Consider the following 17,789-nt stretch of genomic DNA (forward strand, 5'->3'; position numbering starts at 1 on the left):
GTAATCCAAGACAGCTTGGTTCAATATCAGCTCCTGCAAAAAATCCGGGCCAGGATTTTACCTACAGACCTATTTTTGGAAGTAAGAAGGAGAATTCCTGTCTTTGGGGACTAATAGAACAAGGGCCCCATAGCCAAATAGTTGGACCAAAGTGGACGTCTGGACAGGTCTAGTGCTGCATGTCTACCACATCACAACCCATCAGGATCTGCACCCTGCTGTTGGGAACTGCAGTGACAGGGAGACAATTGGATGGGTTAGCCTATACTTACCTGATTGTATTAGGTAATAGTGCTTGTGGTGCTGAGCACAATGGACCATTGTTTTCCAACCAGTGTGCCTCCAACTGTTGCAAAACTACACCTCCCAGCATGCTCATTGTTTTGTTAAGTTAGAAAGCCCAAAAGGGTACTTGAAAATAGATTTTGTTTTCCACCAAACAACCCCTTATATGTCATCTATGTGGTTCCAATGCAATGCATTTAGAAATATGCTACTTTTCAGTGATACCTTTTTCTGTCTCATACACTGGAAACCTTTTTTAAATTGTATAAATGTTTTAATATTTGTATACACGTTCAACCGTCTTTATTAGTATCCAACTACTATAATGGTGAGGCACACCAGTCTGATTTTGTGAGCAGGTGTACCCTACCCCCGTAATGCCCTTGAGTCCCTAACAGTCCCATTTTGATTTTAAATGGCAGATCAATAGAAAAGCTTAATTCCCATAACCTCTGGGAGTAGACATGACATTTTATATTAAGAGATAATGGGGCTGGGTAGGTGGCTTAAGAAGACAAAGATAAAAATCTGAAAAAATTGAAATCAATTAATATTAATATCCAGCGAGTGGAGCGGGAACGGGGGAAAGGGGGCCTTGTGTTTTGTCCACAGGGGCTTTAAGTTCATTTGTTTGCTCTACAATCACTTGTTCAGAAAGCTGTACGTTGATGAGGTTAAAGAGATGCTTCAAGCAACATCCTATTGATTTTAATTACTGGAAACGGCCCTTGGGGACTATGAGCTTTTTGCTGTTTATTTAGCCATCATTGTGCCGTAGCATTGTGCAAAGAAAGATAGCATCACTTGCCCTCATTACGGCAACAACAACGGAAAAAAAAAAGCTGAAGAAAGGTGTTTAAAAGCCTGAGGTGCGGAAAATGTAAAGACAAAGAAAATCACAAAAGCCATGTTCATTAAAGCTACAGCCACACAAAAAGGGGGGGACAAAAAGCTTGGAATGGCAGAGAAGACGACGGAGCTAAGATACTGCTTCATGGTAAAGTGGACCCGTCTACATCGTGTGGTGGAGGGCCTGAAGCTTCTTTGTTGGCTCCAAAAAGTTAGTGCTGTGTAAAAATAAATTGATATGAGTGAATTATACCAAAATAATAGCTAGAAGAGATACAGAGGTGAGAGCTGCACCCACCCGAGCCAGGGTGACCCAGGGGCCCAAAAACACCAGTATGATGAATGGCATTTGGTACTTTGAGGGGCCCTATTATAGAATATCTATTTGACCTCGAGCTTCAAGCCACGCCTTCGCTCAGTGATGTCATCAGTTCCGAATTTAGTGTATTTATTTTTTTTCTTTTTTAGGAAACGCAGTTTTACTTTAAAAAAAAAAAAAAAAGACAGGCCCCATAGAGGCAGACTATCTATTTGCACAAAAATTGGCATACATGGGTTGCACCACATTTATGTTGAGTTTTAGATACACTGGGGGAGATTTATCAAAACCTGTGCAAAGGAAAAGTTGCCCAGTTTCCCCTAGCAACCAATCAGATTGCTTTGTTCATTTTGCAGAGGCCTTGTTAAAAATTAAAGAAGTGAGCTGATTGGTTGATATGGGCAACGGGGCAACTTTTCTTCTGGACAGGGTTTGATATATCTCCCCCACTAAGCAAATTCCATGAGGAAAATGTTTTTGGCGAATTCCTAAGCAAATCCGCGCTGTTCAAAATGGCGCTTATTCCATGCCGAATTTGCACCAAAAGTCATAAGTCCTATTCAACAAATGGGCTTCCGATGGTGGGTTCTGCTGAAAGGTGGAATCTATAATGCCGGAGGCTGTCTGAACATGCTGGGAGTTGTAGTTTTGCCACAGCTGGAGGCACCCTGGTTGGGAAACACTGCTCTATAGAGTCCATGGTTATAGTGCGGACTTACTGTATGCATTAGTCTAATACTTGGACAGAACGATGAGTATGTATGGACATATATGGACCAGTTCCACTTTATCCTTAGCTATGTCCTCAGTCATCTTCTAGGTCATGTGTTCAATACCTGGTTGTTCTATAATTGTTTTTAGTAAAGATAATAATAATAATAATAATGAGTTAATGGGAATTGTGGGTCCCAGGAATTATAAAGTAGACACGGGTAGGCATTCTGAAGATTTGCATGTTCGGCTTGCGCTAGGACTGCTTGGAAACGCTCTGTCTCCATAGACAGCAATGCATTTCGTGCCATGTTAACATAGACTTAAAGGGGTACTCCGTCGCAGACATGTTATCCCCTATTCAAGGGAAAGGGGATAAGATATCTGATCGCAGGGGTCCCAGCGCTGGGGGCCCCCATGCTTTCCCTGCTGCACCCAGCATTCATTTAGCGGTGGGACCCCCACGATCAGACATCTTATCCCCTATCCTTTGGATAGTGGATAAGATGTCTAAGGGTGGACATTTTTTTTCAAATCAACTGGTATTAGAAAGTTAAACAGATTTATAAATTACTTCTATAAAAATTTTTTTATCCTTCCAGTACTTTTTAGCAGCTGTATGCTACAGAGGAAATTACCTTATTTTCTATTTGAATTTCTTTTTTCTCTTGTCCACAGTGCTCTCTGCTGATACTGTCCAGAGCAGGAGAAAATCCCCATTGCAAACCTATGCTGCTCTGGACAGTTCCCGACACAGACAGGGGTGTCAGCAGAGAGCACTGTGGACAAGACAAAAAAGAAATTCAAGAAGAAAAGAATTTCCTCTGTAGCATACAGCTGCTAATAAGTACTGGAAGGGTAAAGATTTTTTAATAGAAGTCATTTACAAATCTGTTTAACTTTCTGGCAACAGTTCATAAAAATAAAAAAAAAGTTTTCTTCCGGAGTACCTCTGCTGAAACTATAGGGGCAACCAAGTTCCGATGTCACTGCTGGGGGGGGGGGGGGGGGAGGTACAATGTAAATAATCATTTTCATGAAAAATAAAGCATTCCTACTGAAACCATTGGGTATGGTGTGTATAACACCAGTTGACCTGATTTGGGATCCCCCCTCTATGACTTCAGTCAGCATAGCCTGAATTTTACTAGGTGGCTGTCTAACATATAAAACCTCTTTAATAGGTCAATAAAATAGGTGTCAAACTGTCAATGTGTGTTCTTTAAATGTCAGTAAACAATATGTTTTTAAGTGATGGCGCCGCGGCTCTTCCGTGGCCCCCCGACCTGAGGGACGAGCATTAAAAGTACAGTTACATCTCCGATAGAAGCAATCACTCTTTACCAGAGGTTAATTCCAGCACCTCGGACAGCGGCAGAAACTATAACAATGAAAACCAATGACTGGGACTTTCAATAAGGTTTGAATTATGTCATAAGTATTGAAGCAGCTGGTGATAGTGCACATCACAGGTCAGATAAATCAACAGTGACAGCTCCCCCAAGAAGCGCAGTAGAGTTCCTGACTCTGAGCTAAATGAATACTGATTTATTTCTCTCTCTCGCCATCCCGCCGAATTCTGGCATGGGAGCTCTCTCTCCCGGTTTCATATTTTGCTGTTCTGGTAATTTTAATCATTATGTTCTTCGATCCCGATGAATTTATTTACCATCACCGGGGATATGACCTTTGTATAGAATACAGTACTTGATTGTCGAATGTCTTGCAATATTTGGATTCAATAGACAGCTCTTCCCCAAGAGGCTCAACATACATCCAAGTTCAACCGATTCGGTCATGTTCTATAATGCAGGCTCAAAGGTCCCTGTTTGTTGGAGCTTACAATCTAGTCTAGCCGTTTTATACATCATTGGCACATGGCTACTGTCACTGTATATAGTAGGCATTGAAGGAAGAATGTACGGAGGGTCCAGCACTTCGTTGCAAGCAGTTTTATTGAAGATACATCACACCATAAAAACGACAGTCAGTCAGACATGTTTCGAGCGCAAGCGCTCTTCCTCGGTCACCGAGGAAGAGCGCTTGCACTCGAAACATGTCTGACTGACTGTTGTTTTTATGGTGTGATGTATGTTCAATAAAGCTGCTTGCAACGAAGTGCTGGACCCTCCGTACATTCTTTCTTCAATATTGGATGCCTTGCTGGGCACCGGTCCGAGCACCGTACATCAGGGAAGGTGAGCTGGATCACTCACTTGTTTGTTGCATATAGTAGGCATTACCTCTATGGAATAATATGTCCTTGAAGGCTACTCCACTGGAAAACATTTTTTTTTTATCAACTGATGCCAGAAATGTAAACAGATTTGTAAATTATTTCTATTTAAAAATCTTAATTCTTCCAGTAAGTACTTATCAGCTGCTGTATGCTCCACAGGAAGTTCTTTTCTTTTTGAATTTCCTTTCTGTCTGACCACGGTGCTCTCTGCTGACACCTCTCTCCATGTCAGGGACTATCCAGAGCAGGATAGGTTTGCTATGGGGATTTGCTCCTGCTCTGGACAGTTCCTGATAAGGACAGAGGTGTCAGCAGAGAGCAGTGTGGTCAGACAGGAAGGAAATTCAAAAAGAATAGAACTTCCTGTGGAGCATACAGCAGCTGGTAAGTACTGGAAGGATTAAGAATTTAAATAGAAGTAATTTACAAATTACCTATACCCCCACCTTTAGTGAGGACGAGTATATTGTACCTATATTATATCACTGGCTGACTAGGTTCTTACTTATTATCTTTTTATCTTGGTGGTGTGATGCGGACCCCCAATGGTGTCCTTATAGTCACTTCACACAATTTTTCTTTTTTCTTTTGTTGATGTTTTTTTTGAGCAGGTTTTTCTGCTATTTTATATGTAATTTAATAAAGGTTAAATCTTAGTGTTTTTTCGGTGACCCCAATTTACAAATCTGTGTAACTTTCTGACACCAGTTGAAAAAAAAATAAAAAAGGTTTTCCAGAGGAGTACTCCAATGACATTTTTTTTAATTTCTATGACTGTAACATCTAAATGTATATATTGTCAGTACTTGCTTGTCAGCTGACAAAGCGGTGTAATTCACTTTTTTTCTCTCCTCTGCCGGAATCCGAGAGCAGTTCGGCTAAAATCAGCATGTCAGGCCCAATGTAATGGAAGAAGTGGCACTTCGAACATCCAAATATTGAAAAAAACAAGTGTATGTATTCACCCATCTGGATACAGCAACGTTTCGGCTCAACCAAAGAGCCTTTTCAAGGCCGAAACATTGCTGTAACTAGATGGATAATAAAAAAAATTATCTTTTTCACTATTTCGTTGTTCAGAGTGCCGCTTCTTCCTCTACATTTGGCTACTTCATTCTGGATCGGAGGTCGGGTCCTGGAGCTGAGCACCCATCTGGGTTTGAAACCCTGTATGAGACATTAAGTCATATCACTGCGCTCTTCCATTACATTTATGTGGAGCATGTCAGGCTGGTTATGAGGGAGTTGTGATGGCCCGGGATGTCATGATTCACATCACCAAAACCATCACCACACCTCCCTCTACCTAGTCGGCACCTCCCTGTTGTATGAATATACATATTCAGTGGGCGTGCTTAGTGATGATTGGCATGATGGGAAATGTAGTCTTAGGCTGTGTGTGGAGGCATGCATAAAACAGGAAGTGACCAGATTTTACAGCAAGTGCTGGCGGGTGTGCCAGGATTGCAGAGCACTAATTTCTGGACTATATGGGTTGCGAGGAAGGGGTATGCTGATTTTATTTGTTAATATTTGATTTTTGTATAAAATAATCTGGACCACCGCTTTAAAGGGGTACTCCTGTGGAAAACTTTTTTTTTTTTTTTTAAATCAACTGGTGCCAGAAAGTTAAACAGATTTGTAAATTACTTCTATTAAAAATATTAATCCTTCTAGTACTTATTAGCTGCTGAATACTACAGAGGAAATGGTTTTCTTTTTGGAACACAGAGCTCTCTGCTGACATCACGAGCACAGTGCTCTCTGCTGACATCTCTGTCCATTTTAAGAACTGTTCAGAGTAGGAGAAAATCCCCATAGCAAACATATGCTGCTCTGGACAGTTCCTAAAATAGACAGAGATGTCAGCAGAGAGCACTGTGGTCATGATATCAGCAGAGAGCTCTGTGTTCTAAAAAGAAAACCATTTCCTCTGTAGTATACAGACCCTAAGGAGTACTGGAAAGATTAAGATTTTTTAATAGAAGTAATTTACAAATCTGTTTAACTTTCCGGCACCAGTTGATTTAAAAAAAAAAAAAAAAGTTTTCCACGGGAGTACCCCTTTAATATGGTATTATGCAGAGGTGTTGTATGGCATGCCCAATGCATCTTGCAGCACTGCCATGTGCATGAGGCCTTACTTATGTGAAGAAGGAGACATACAGTCCTATTAAAATAACATTTTAGCCCAAAGTTTTGTCTAAAATGGTACATACTACCCAATTTTAGCAATTGTCAGTATTGGTTGGGTCATAAATAGTTTGTAGGACTCATTGCATACACTGACCAAGTCTGATGTGGTTTGGATTATGCCTGTTCTTCTGACTTATTTTCAGTTTTGGCTTCTTATTCTGGATCCTTGTTTCTGTCGGAGCATAACTAAAGGGGACTAATGAAACATGGGCTATGGGTGTTGGGTCCCAAGGAAAGTAAGAAACAAGCCTGTCTTACTCAGCCAAGGTATTTAGGTCTTGTTCAACCAAGTAAAATTTGTCCTAGGTGTAGGAAAGCCTAGATTTTTGTAACTTGGTCCTTAGTTCTCATTTGGTGTTTCCTTTCTCATCAATCTTATTTCAGGCCCCTGACCTGTTCTTGTGTTTGCTGCTTCATACTGCTCTGCTGATTATGACTACTGGATAATTCTGATGTAGCAAATAAAACAGGGAAAGTTGGGTCAGTTAATTGTCCAATATAGGTGTACGGGAATTCAGCTTCAGGTATAACACTGCTATTACTACCTAAACATACATTTTACTCTTCAATATTTAAAGGGGTACTCCGGTGGAAAACTTTATTTATTTATTTTTTTTTTTTAAATCAACTAGTGCCAGAAAGTTAAACAGATTTGTAAATTACTTTTATTATAAAAAATCTTAATCCTTCCAGTACTTATTAGCTGCTGAATACTACAGAAGAAATTCTTTTCTTTCTAGAACACAGTGCTCTCTGCTGACATAACGAGCACAGTGCTCTCTGCTGACATCTCTGTCCATTTTAAGAACTGTCCAGAGTAGGAGAAAATCCCCACAGCAAACATATGCTGCTCTGGACAGTTCCTAAAATGGACAGAGATGATAGCAGAGAGCACTGTGCCCGTGATTCAGCAGAGATCACTGTGTTCCAAAAAAGAAAATAATTTGCTCTGTGGTATTCCTCTGTGGTATTCATGTTTAAGTTTCTGGTACCAGTTGATTTAAAAAAAAAAAATGTTTTCCACCGGAGTACCCCTTTAAAACATAATGACCAGGATAGACACCCTTGATAAGTAAAACAACACTTAAACAACATAGATACTGTGGGTCTATTTTGCCACCCTTAAAAGGGCCCCATACAGGAACCTCTACCTCTATACATTTCCCTATTCACTTATAGGTGCAAATCACCCATAGGGGCACTGGTGCAGGCCAAACAAAATAAACAAATAATTGTTTACCAAGGGCAAGGGGACACAAAAGGATTTGAGCAAGCCTACATCCACAGAAGATCTGTAGTTAGTTCTCCAAGATGTTTGGAAAGACCTCCTGCCAAGTTCCTTCAAGAACCATGAGCAAGTCTACCTAGAAGAGTTGACGCAGTTTTTAAGTGATAGGGTGTTCTTTCAGGTTAAATTTTGTTAACTGATAACAAAAAAGAATATAAACTGTTCTCTTTTTCAAAACTTACTTACTTGGTAGCATTTGTTCCCACCACAACTGCTTTTGCACAGTACTGTGTATATTTAATCTTTGTGTCTCTTTTGCACAGTACTGTGTATGTTTAGTCTTTGTGTCTCAGGGGAGTCTAGGTCTAAAACTAATAAGCTATTACCTTGCCATTGCCATCCATTCATTTCCTTGTGGCCCAAAAAGGGCCCTTTATGTGTGGTTCAGCTTGATGGGAACCATATTGCTACTACACAATAATATATTCACCCCATGGAAAAAGTTAGAACTGAAAGGTTGTCCTTGAGGCCAACAATACAGCATAGACTCATTGGATTACTAATGGAATTGATGCAGGGCTAAACAGGTTAACAGAGTCTAAGGGGTTGTGTTTTATTCACCAATTACCCCTACAAGTAGGTTTTTCACAATTAATTCCCATTATTATTATTTTTTTACTGCTTGAGTAGTCTCTGTTAGAATCATCCTCCTGCTTCCCAGACAAGCACTGGGTGCAGGACCTGCCCGCTCAGCCAATCACTGGCCAAGATGGGAAGCGGCTGCGGCCAATAATTAGGTGAGCCGGCAAATCCTACTTCAAGTACTTGTGTTGGAAGCAGGAAGAAGACAGAAGATCGTGGGACCTGAAGAAAACGAAAGAGAACTTCGTTAAACTAACGAGGGACTGGGTCTAGGTAAGTATGTATTTTTTTTTTTATAAAGTTCTAAAAGAAGTGTACTCGGCACTACCTGGTGCAATGAGAAAGGCTCTACGACACTGTTCCAGAAATGCAGTATACGGCTCCCTGGAAGCTATGGTGAGTCTGTACAGGTGCTGACACGTACAAAACCGCAGTAGCAGAACTCGTAGCATATAGTAGAAGAACGGAGCACTCACCCAGACTTACTTGTGATAGCTTCTTTATTGTTCACAGGGAGGCAGGTGGTGGAGACGCGGGGGTATCGACTGGCGACGGGCCATTACGGTGCCGAGGCGCTTCGTCAGGCCAGGTAAAATGTTCAAGTGAACAATAAAGAAGCTATCACAAGTAAGTCTGGGTGAGTGCTCTGTTCTTCTACTATATGCAATTTTTTTTTTTATAGTTTACCCTCACCCTAGCACCATAGTATTTTTTTTTTTTAAAGGCTGGATTTACTATGGTAGATTGACAGAAGATCAGACAGATGGCAGACGAACCATTGTGGTCAATAAACCAGCACCTAAGGGGCCCTATTGCTCAGGCCCAGAGCAAAAGGGGAAAGATTCCTTATAGCCCCAGGGCAGCTGACCATTGGAAGGTGGTAGAGACTTTTGGAGCTATTGGCCTTTTAATAAGTTGCATACTTGCTTGGAGGTAGGTAGGTGAGCGCAGCAATACAGATGTTGACCGAACGGTGTAGTAGATACTTGGACATCTATTATGGTAGGTGAATCAGATATGGTGCTGATTATTACATAGCATGAAAGTATTTTTCATTTTGGGATTTTCCCTCTCTGAGCCGCATCTATGGCGACAAGACAAATGTTGTAATAAATTCCTTATGGCTGTCTATTTAAGTGCCCTTTAAATCTGTTCTAAAAAATATTTAAATTGTTGCATTAACTCTGGAAAAATTGGGCAAAAAAACCCCAATAGGTACCAAATACAGCACCGAAGTTACATATTCCTACTGTTTGTATATATATATCTTGTCAGGCAGAATATATCGACTTCAATTCAGAAGAGGTGGCATGTCTAACGCCATGAAATTGACCTGCTTAAAGGTTTTCTACAATGTGATCATGACCGGTGACATCTGTTTGCGATGGTAATTGCTTACCACATAGCAGGGAAGGAAAGCCACCAGCCAGAACGGCAACGACAGCAAAGCAATCAAGATGTTGGACATGCATGGAGGACAGGTAGACAGTTCTAGTGTCTGACTGAGATAAGCAATGCAGATTAGGTATGAGAACTCTATCTGACCACTTTACCTTAATAATCTCTCTCCAGCTCTTATTTACAGCCATGTCTAACAGCCAGAAAAGCCAATGTGGACTGAAGCTGGTCTCTACCTCATGTAGCAAATCCATTCCATCTCCCCACCAAAATCTGGACGATGTTACCCTATAGTTAGTACAGCAAATGACAATTTCATGGAAGCTTATAGGATGGAGAATGGAAAAATAACATTGAAAGATTGATACAACTGAGGAAAAAAATTAGGAAATTTATTCTACGATGCGGCAGTTCTGCGCATTGAGTTTATGGAGTCAAAGTTGGGCATCTGGGTTAAGAAGCTTTAAAGTCATCCAGTGATTTCACTAACATTTTACCAGTTTAGAAACTTTTTATATTACTTGTTTTTCTTATGTTATGCTAATTTTGTGGGTTTTACTATGTCTTTTTCTCCACTCATACAGTATATATACATGGCTCCTCTCAAAGTTCTGCTAATTTTCCTTGGAAACGGACAACAGTTTAGTTCCACATATTACCAGACTTAACTAGGTGACTGTACTCTAAATTTACACAATGCATTGCTTTATGGTCATTTCAAATATTCTTCACAATAAATCCATCAAATCGGGCTATGCAATCTTTTCTATAGCAATTCATAGAACCATGGCCCATTGCTTTTTTTTTTATAATGTATTTCGTCAGTGTTGCTAATATTAGTCAATGGAGTGTAAGTTGAATTGAGTTGACTCAGTTGTCTTCTATTGGAAGATTAGTGCTACATTGACTTCCCCACTAATTAGGGGATGTCCTTTTTTTTACAAGGATCCCCCCAAAATACGTTGATTACAGGGTCTACAGCTGATATGCTCCACTACTACCCCCACCCCCTCATGAACCACAACATGGTACCCAGCTTGTCACCTTTCTCTAAGCCCCACTTTGTACAGACATTACCATGTGGTTTCTCTTTAACCCCTCTGACAATTGACCCATATGTACATAAAGTTATAAAGGAGAGGAGTATGGAGCAGGCCCAGGAGCTAAGCCTGCTCCAAACATGGTGAATGCCACAGTTTACTAAAAAGAGGAAAGCCTCTAATGCTCTCTTTATGAAACAATCATGTGATGTTGAGTGGTTAACATGGCAGCCAATGGCAAAGAGAAGGGCCTGTTTTTTCTGCCATGTAAATACCTCTACTAGGAATACTCATACCAGGAGCAATGTGCAATAATAAGGCAGTAAAAGTAGAATGCACTGCAATACACTAGTATTGCAGTGTATTCTGCTAGCTATTATGCTCCTTAATAGTTAAAGGAGTAGTGTAGTGAAAGATAACTTATCCCCTATCCAAAGGATAGTCCTCGCGGGGGGGTGGTCCGACCGCTGGGACTCTCCAAGATCTCCTGAACGGGAGCCCCGGCAGTCTGCTGGAAGGGGGCTTGCCGACTGCCGCACGGAGCGATGGCCGACATGCCTTTCCATGTATCCCACATATATATATGGAAGGGGCATGTCGGCTGCGGCTTCCTGCGGGGGTCAGAATGGCCTCCGGCAGACTGCCGGGCCCCCATACAGAAGATCGCGGGGGTCCCAGTGGTCGGACCCACCGTGATCCTTTGGATAGTGGATAAGTTATTTTTCACTGCACTACTCCTTTAAGTGCCCTAGTGGGTGTAAAAAAAAAATAAAACAATGGGCACCAGAGGCTGCCAGAGAGCGAGGGAGGTAAGTACAGCATTTTTTTATTTTATTGCCTTGGGACATTGCTCGAATATTTATTTTGGGTTGGGCAACCGCTTAAAGAAGTACTCCATCGGGAAGAAGTTGAAGTAGTTATCCAGGAACAGAACGACATGTTCACTTCTTCCAAAAAGCAGCACCACTCATGTCCTCAGGTTGTGTGTGGTATTACGACTTGGCTCCATTCACTTCAATAGAACTGAGCTGCAATACCACACAGGAGTGGTGCTGTTTTAGGAAGAAATCAGCTCTGTTTTTATAAACCTGAATTATAACCAGCACATATACAAATACTATGCATGACTAGAGGCAGGACTGCAACGTTTTGAGTTCCTGGCTAACAGTAAAGCCGATATAATATGGAGCGCAGCGAGTAAAACTGAGAACAAAATTTTCATAAACAAACATATGCGGCTCAACTATCCTAAGCGTTTGTATTTTACTCTTTGTCATTTGTCTGTGGGCTGAAGGCGTCCCCGAACCTTAGCTGTAATAGAATTACGGAAGCAGGAGCGCAGATAAAGCTTTTTGATGCCTCTAACTACATGTGAAGCAAAGGCGTCCTGTATCTCTTCTATAATTACACTACATCAAGCTGTAAAAAACATTGGTATTTTTTTTAGCCAAATGGTCTTCAACTAACACAAAGACAAATGTTCAGAGATCAAATGCATCCAACATTTTGCACCATGAGAGGGGAATGAGGCTCTCTTATCAGTATTTTATTTCCACTTGTGTGTCTTTAATTTCCGGCTCGTCATCCCCTTTTACAATTGCGCTGTAAATTCTCATTCCATGCACAATTACTTTTTTTTATAACCGCAAGTGCCGCCAGTGTGTGCCGACTGTTTATGGTTATTTTTGTAGGTACGTTCAGCCGCAGCCATGATATGTAGCGCACATCTAAATGACACAATTGGTTGTTTGTTAACTCCGTGGCGGCAGATTACAATATCAAAGTCATTCTTTAGATCCATTATAAAACAAAAACTAAATGATCAAGGAAATGTTGTCCCCCCCGGACACTCATGGGGACTAATGCTATGGCAGAATGGTTTTACATGACAGTTTTTGTTTTGCATCTGTATATTTTTTTATATAGAAGGGATCAAGAATATGGCAGAACTACGCACCTGCCTTTGGCTGCATGGGCATGCTGGAAGTAGTAGTTTTGAACCTATTTGCAAAATGGAGTGTAAATACAAGGTTCACGGGGTGTGATAAGGGGGCTGAGGGGGAAAGAATCATGTTTAGTGGGTGTGATTTAGGGAAACAGGGGGTGTCATATCATGTCCAGGGGTGCAGCATCTACTACTGCTTAACTCGGCTGAGCTGCACGTTTGGCTCCTGCAGGCTCCAGACATCCTCCTTGGTACTGTCGTATGCGTTGACTTTTCTGGCGCTCCCTGTAGGTGCCGCATAGGTGCTTAGGCTGTGTGCATCCCTGATTCCTGTCCTCCTCCAATCCCTGCTGGGCACCGACTAAATGAGACCACTCCTCTCTTACTGTGGTGCCTGAGCAATAGTGTAGCTAAACACCACCTGGCAAATTCTGAGCTATTCAGCTCTGCTACTATACCTAGTCAGCTCTGTTAAACTGGACACTGTTAGCTGCACTATACCATCCACATAGTTGGCTCGCCCATCCTGCCTGTATCCCCAGAGCTTCCTCATCCAGGAGAGGGATACAGAGTGAAAACCAGGGGGATACTTAAACTCTGCTCCCAAGTCTGACCCAAAGCCAAACTGCTAAGTGGCACAGCGGGTCAAAATCCATTGGCGCTTTACACCTAGCATTTACACCCCATTTTTGCAACAAAGTTCCTGCCCATCTTACTATTCAGTAAAAAAGAATAGATAGTCAACCAAATCATAAAATTCCGATATTTAAAAAACTGGGGGGAACAGAGAGAAATTAAAAAACCACAGATGGAATCCGGGCACCCAAGGTTATGAAATGATGTAAAAGCCTACATTTTTTTGACTGACCAGATGTCTTCTTTAATGCATTTTTAACAGATATACATATTTTTGGCAAACAGATATATTTTATATGGTGTTGAAAAGTGGGGCCACAATTACCTGCAGCATAATGGGTATCTGAAGTTATTTTGGAGGTCCTCAATGATCCTAGATATGGATGCAGGGCTCCAATATAAGGTGTGGCTTATCACAGCAAATTTTATGGGATTTACAGATTTTCATTTTCTGTGTTGTCTATGAGGAGGGCAGGGGTAAACTGCAGCCAGACTGCTCTGGTCATGGCCCATCTGGGATTGGGCAGCAAAAAAGCATGTCATCCGTCAGTGGAGAGTCGGGAGGCCGCTATAAACCTTAGTGAGCCAGTAGGAACTGACACTGGTGGCGAGTTTGGCCGACTTTAGTCCCTGCTAGACAAACATAACTTGATTTCTCCACTTTTGGGCTGACCTGTAATCCAGATTTCTCTGGCATATGTTAATGAACTGCTCTTAAAGGGGTACTCCGCTGCTCAGCGTTTGGAACAAATGTTCCGAATGCTTAGAGCCGGCGCCGGGAGCTCGTGACGTTATAGCCCGCCCCTCATGACATCACACCCCGCCCCCTCAATGCAAGTCTATGGGAGGGGGCGTGACGGCTGTCACGCCCCTCCCATAGACTTACATTGAGGGGGCGGGGCATGACATCATGAGGGGGCAGGACTATGACGTCACAAGCTCCCGGTGCTGGCTCTAAGCATTCGGAACATTTTGTTCCAAATGCTGAGCAGCAGAGTACCCCTTTAATACAACGTATTAAAATAGGTATAGAATTGTAAATATATGTTCCATGTTAATAAAAAACTGGGAATAAAGCCTCACTTCAAAACCTCAATAGATCAGTGAGCATCTTTTTCCAGTTGGACATTGACCTTATATTTCTAATGACATAGTTCACATCTAATTCTGAAGCACTTGACCTTAAATTGACTACTAGTAACCCTATTACCATGTGTTCTCCGTCATAAACCTTGTATTAGCCCTTTAACACAGCATTCAGGGCATTCAGTCGAATAGTCATTGGGGATTCATGGAGACATTAGATTGAGAGTGGACAAAACATTAAATAATCAATATTTATATTTATGATTGTTTGAAGGAGAAAATCTTCAAAATGGCAATAAATTACCAAAAAAAATAAAAATTTCTCATCATTGTTCTGTATCCCATTTTTCTGTTCTAACATAGGAACAGAAAAATGTGATTCATGATGGGGTCTGGTGGGTTTGATTATGGTGTCCATCATTTTTTTTAAGCATTACATATTTACAGTTTTAATGAGTAAAATAAATAAAAGCAATTTATGCTCAACATATTTGTTAAAGGAGTAGTCCAGTGGTGACTCAGTGGTGAGCAACTTATCCCCTATCCTAAGGATAGGGGATAAGTTGCAGATCGCGGGGGGTCCGACCGCTGGGGCCCCCTGCGATCTCCTGTACGGAGCCCCGACAGCCCGCGGGAAGGGGGCGTGTCGACCTCCGCACGAGGTGGCGGCCGACACGCCCCCTCAATACAACTCTATGGCAGAGCCGAAGCGCTGCCTTCGGTAATCTCCGGCTCTGCCATAGAGATGTATTGAGGGGGCGTGTCGGCCGCCACCTCGTGCGGGGGTCGACAACCGCTATCTCGGCCGAGAGCCGGGGCCCCGTACAGAGAGATCGCAGGGGGCCCCAGCGGTCGGACCCCCCGCGATCTCAAACTTATCCCTTATCCTTAGGATAGGGGATAAGTTTTTCACCACTGGACTACCCCTTTAAAGAGTAGCTCCCACCATCCTTTTTTTTTTTTCTGTCCCTGCCTATTGCCCATCTATCCCTAACCCCCTCCCTGCCTTTTTTTTTTTTTAACTATCTTAGAAATGCCTTTTTGTCTACCTGGTAGTGGGCTCACTTACCAAGCAGACTTCCCCAGCAGGCGCAATGTCACTGATGCCTGCACGGGGCCAACTTCTGCCCTTAGCTCATCTATACAGTGTACCTCCAGCTGTACTTCCAGCTGTTTCACCACTACGACTCCCAGCTTGCCCTGACATCTATTGGCTGTCAGGGCATGCTGGGAGTTGTAGTGGTGAAACAACTGGAGGCACCCTGTGTTGAAAACAATATCTTTGTTACGGCCATGGCTGCGGCTGCTGTGCAACCCGCTCCCCCGAACCCTGCCACGCACCCGCTGCAACTACTACAACATATAAAAAACAGTTCATGACAGTGCCCATTTAAGTTGTTTTTTGTTGTTTAACTAATTGCTTTTATTGGTGCTCATTTTAAATGGGCACATCTTAACAAAACATTAACTTTTCTTATATTTTGTGTCTTTTTTTTTTTAAACAGAAATTATACTAGGGGTCCCTATACCATACATAATTCTGTCCTTCTGCATCATCATCTTTGTCCCCGCTGAAGCACAGGCATGGATAAAGTCCAGGAAGTGAGGGCAGGACTAGCATTCTTCGGTGCTCACTCCTGTCCTATCAGACTACAGCATGAAAACAAAGAAAAAAGAGTTACAGAACAGCCTGTAGTGATTGGATGGAGAGATCATGCACAGCACAGCAGACTCAGGGAGGAAGTCTTTGCATATAAAATGTAGAAGAATCTGTTTGGCTGGCCATACACATTAGATTTATGTCAGCCGTATCAGAAGTAGATGGGTCCAGATGCCCATGTAATGTGTATGGGTTTTTCAAAAATTTTACACCTACAGCAGAAGTTGGGGGAATGATAGGGCAGTTGGATTTCAACATGTCTGATCCTTGGTCATGGTCACTGCAGATACAGTGTGGGATTTTAAACATGCATATGCAAGATAGAGATAGGCATAAGGCTATCCTTCATATAAGATAGGGCCAGGGACTATTGATAGGATTCAGTTTATTGGGCAGACTAGATGGGCCAAATGGTTCTTATCTGCCGACACATTCTATGTTTCTACATTTCTATGTTTTGTTCTAAAAGTAAGTCACCAACAGAGGAGTGGGGCATCGGATTACTATCCTCTCCTAAATCTGAACAAACTGAATGGGGCAATTTATAGAAACATAGAATGTGTCGGCAGATAAGACCGATTCGGCCCATCTAGTCTGCCCAATATTCTGAATACTATCGATACTCCCTGGGCTTATCTGATATTAAAGTTAGCCATATATCTATACCATGCATGATCAAACTTTGTCTAATAATTTGACTGACACCTACCTAATGTCTATAGCTAGCCTAAATACTGTATGGAATGACCTAACAGGCATTATCACTGGTCTACTCCGGGGGCCTTTGAAGCTACAAGTAACATAAATATCCACCCTCCTATTGATCGGTATTGCATACAATGTTGAAGTTCTTTCCTTATTTACTATCATGTATGCTTTAGTGATTTTGCAGGGCCAACATGGATATTAACATCACGATGTGGAAAGATGACCCATTCTCTGGGACAAATAATTGTGTTCTCATAGTATACAGATATAATGATATATTAGCATTCCAGAATTTCCATTCAGGTTTTAAAAGCACCAAGCAGAAGAAAATGAAATGAGCATAAGTTGAAATTAAATATTTTAGTAGGTGAAAATGAGAAATATTAATCAATTTATTATAATGAACTTAAAAGTGCTATCGGGAAAGTGGTTACAGTAAACTGCTTCAATTTTGTCAGTTTATTGTGTAATTTTCAGACCATAAATGTAACTGTGCATTTAAACAAGACGCTGAAATCATGCCAATGAGAACATCACAGTAATAAGATTATGGACGCCATTCCCCTTAGTACTTTTAAGTGTATTCTTCATGAATAAAAATATATATATATATTAAAAAAGAAATGCAAATTTCAAAATTTCTCAACTTATTCTCTGTAACAGTTAATTTTGAAAAAAGGTTGAGGGGGTTCTCTGTTTACCCATTTGTAGAAACACTATTGTTTTTGTTTTCTGTAGGGCATGCCCTGTCCTGTATAAGGCTGGGTTCACATCACGATTTTCCAATCCGGTTTCCGTATACGGTTTCTGACGTTTACATTGACAAATCATTGAAAACCGTATGCAT

General features: G+C 41.5%; 1 long non-coding RNA gene across 1 annotated transcript in view; it reads left to right on the plus strand.

Moving 5' to 3' along the window:
• Nucleotides 1-10,606, plus strand: part of LOC130300728 (uncharacterized) — a 32,696-nt gene extending 22,090 nt beyond the window's left edge. Inside the window, exons 4-5 of the long non-coding RNA XR_008851560.1 lie at nt 9,745-9,950; nt 10,042-10,606. This is a non-coding gene — a long non-coding RNA (uncharacterized LOC130300728). The remainder of the gene's footprint in view (nt 1-9,744; nt 9,951-10,041) is intronic.
• The last annotated feature ends 7,183 nt before the right edge of the window (nt 10,607-17,789 follow it).

This window comes from Hyla sarda, chromosome 1 (assembly GCF_029499605.1).
Source record: "Hyla sarda isolate aHylSar1 chromosome 1, aHylSar1.hap1, whole genome shotgun sequence".
Classification (NCBI taxonomy): domain Eukaryota; kingdom Metazoa; phylum Chordata; class Amphibia; order Anura; family Hylidae; genus Hyla; species Hyla sarda.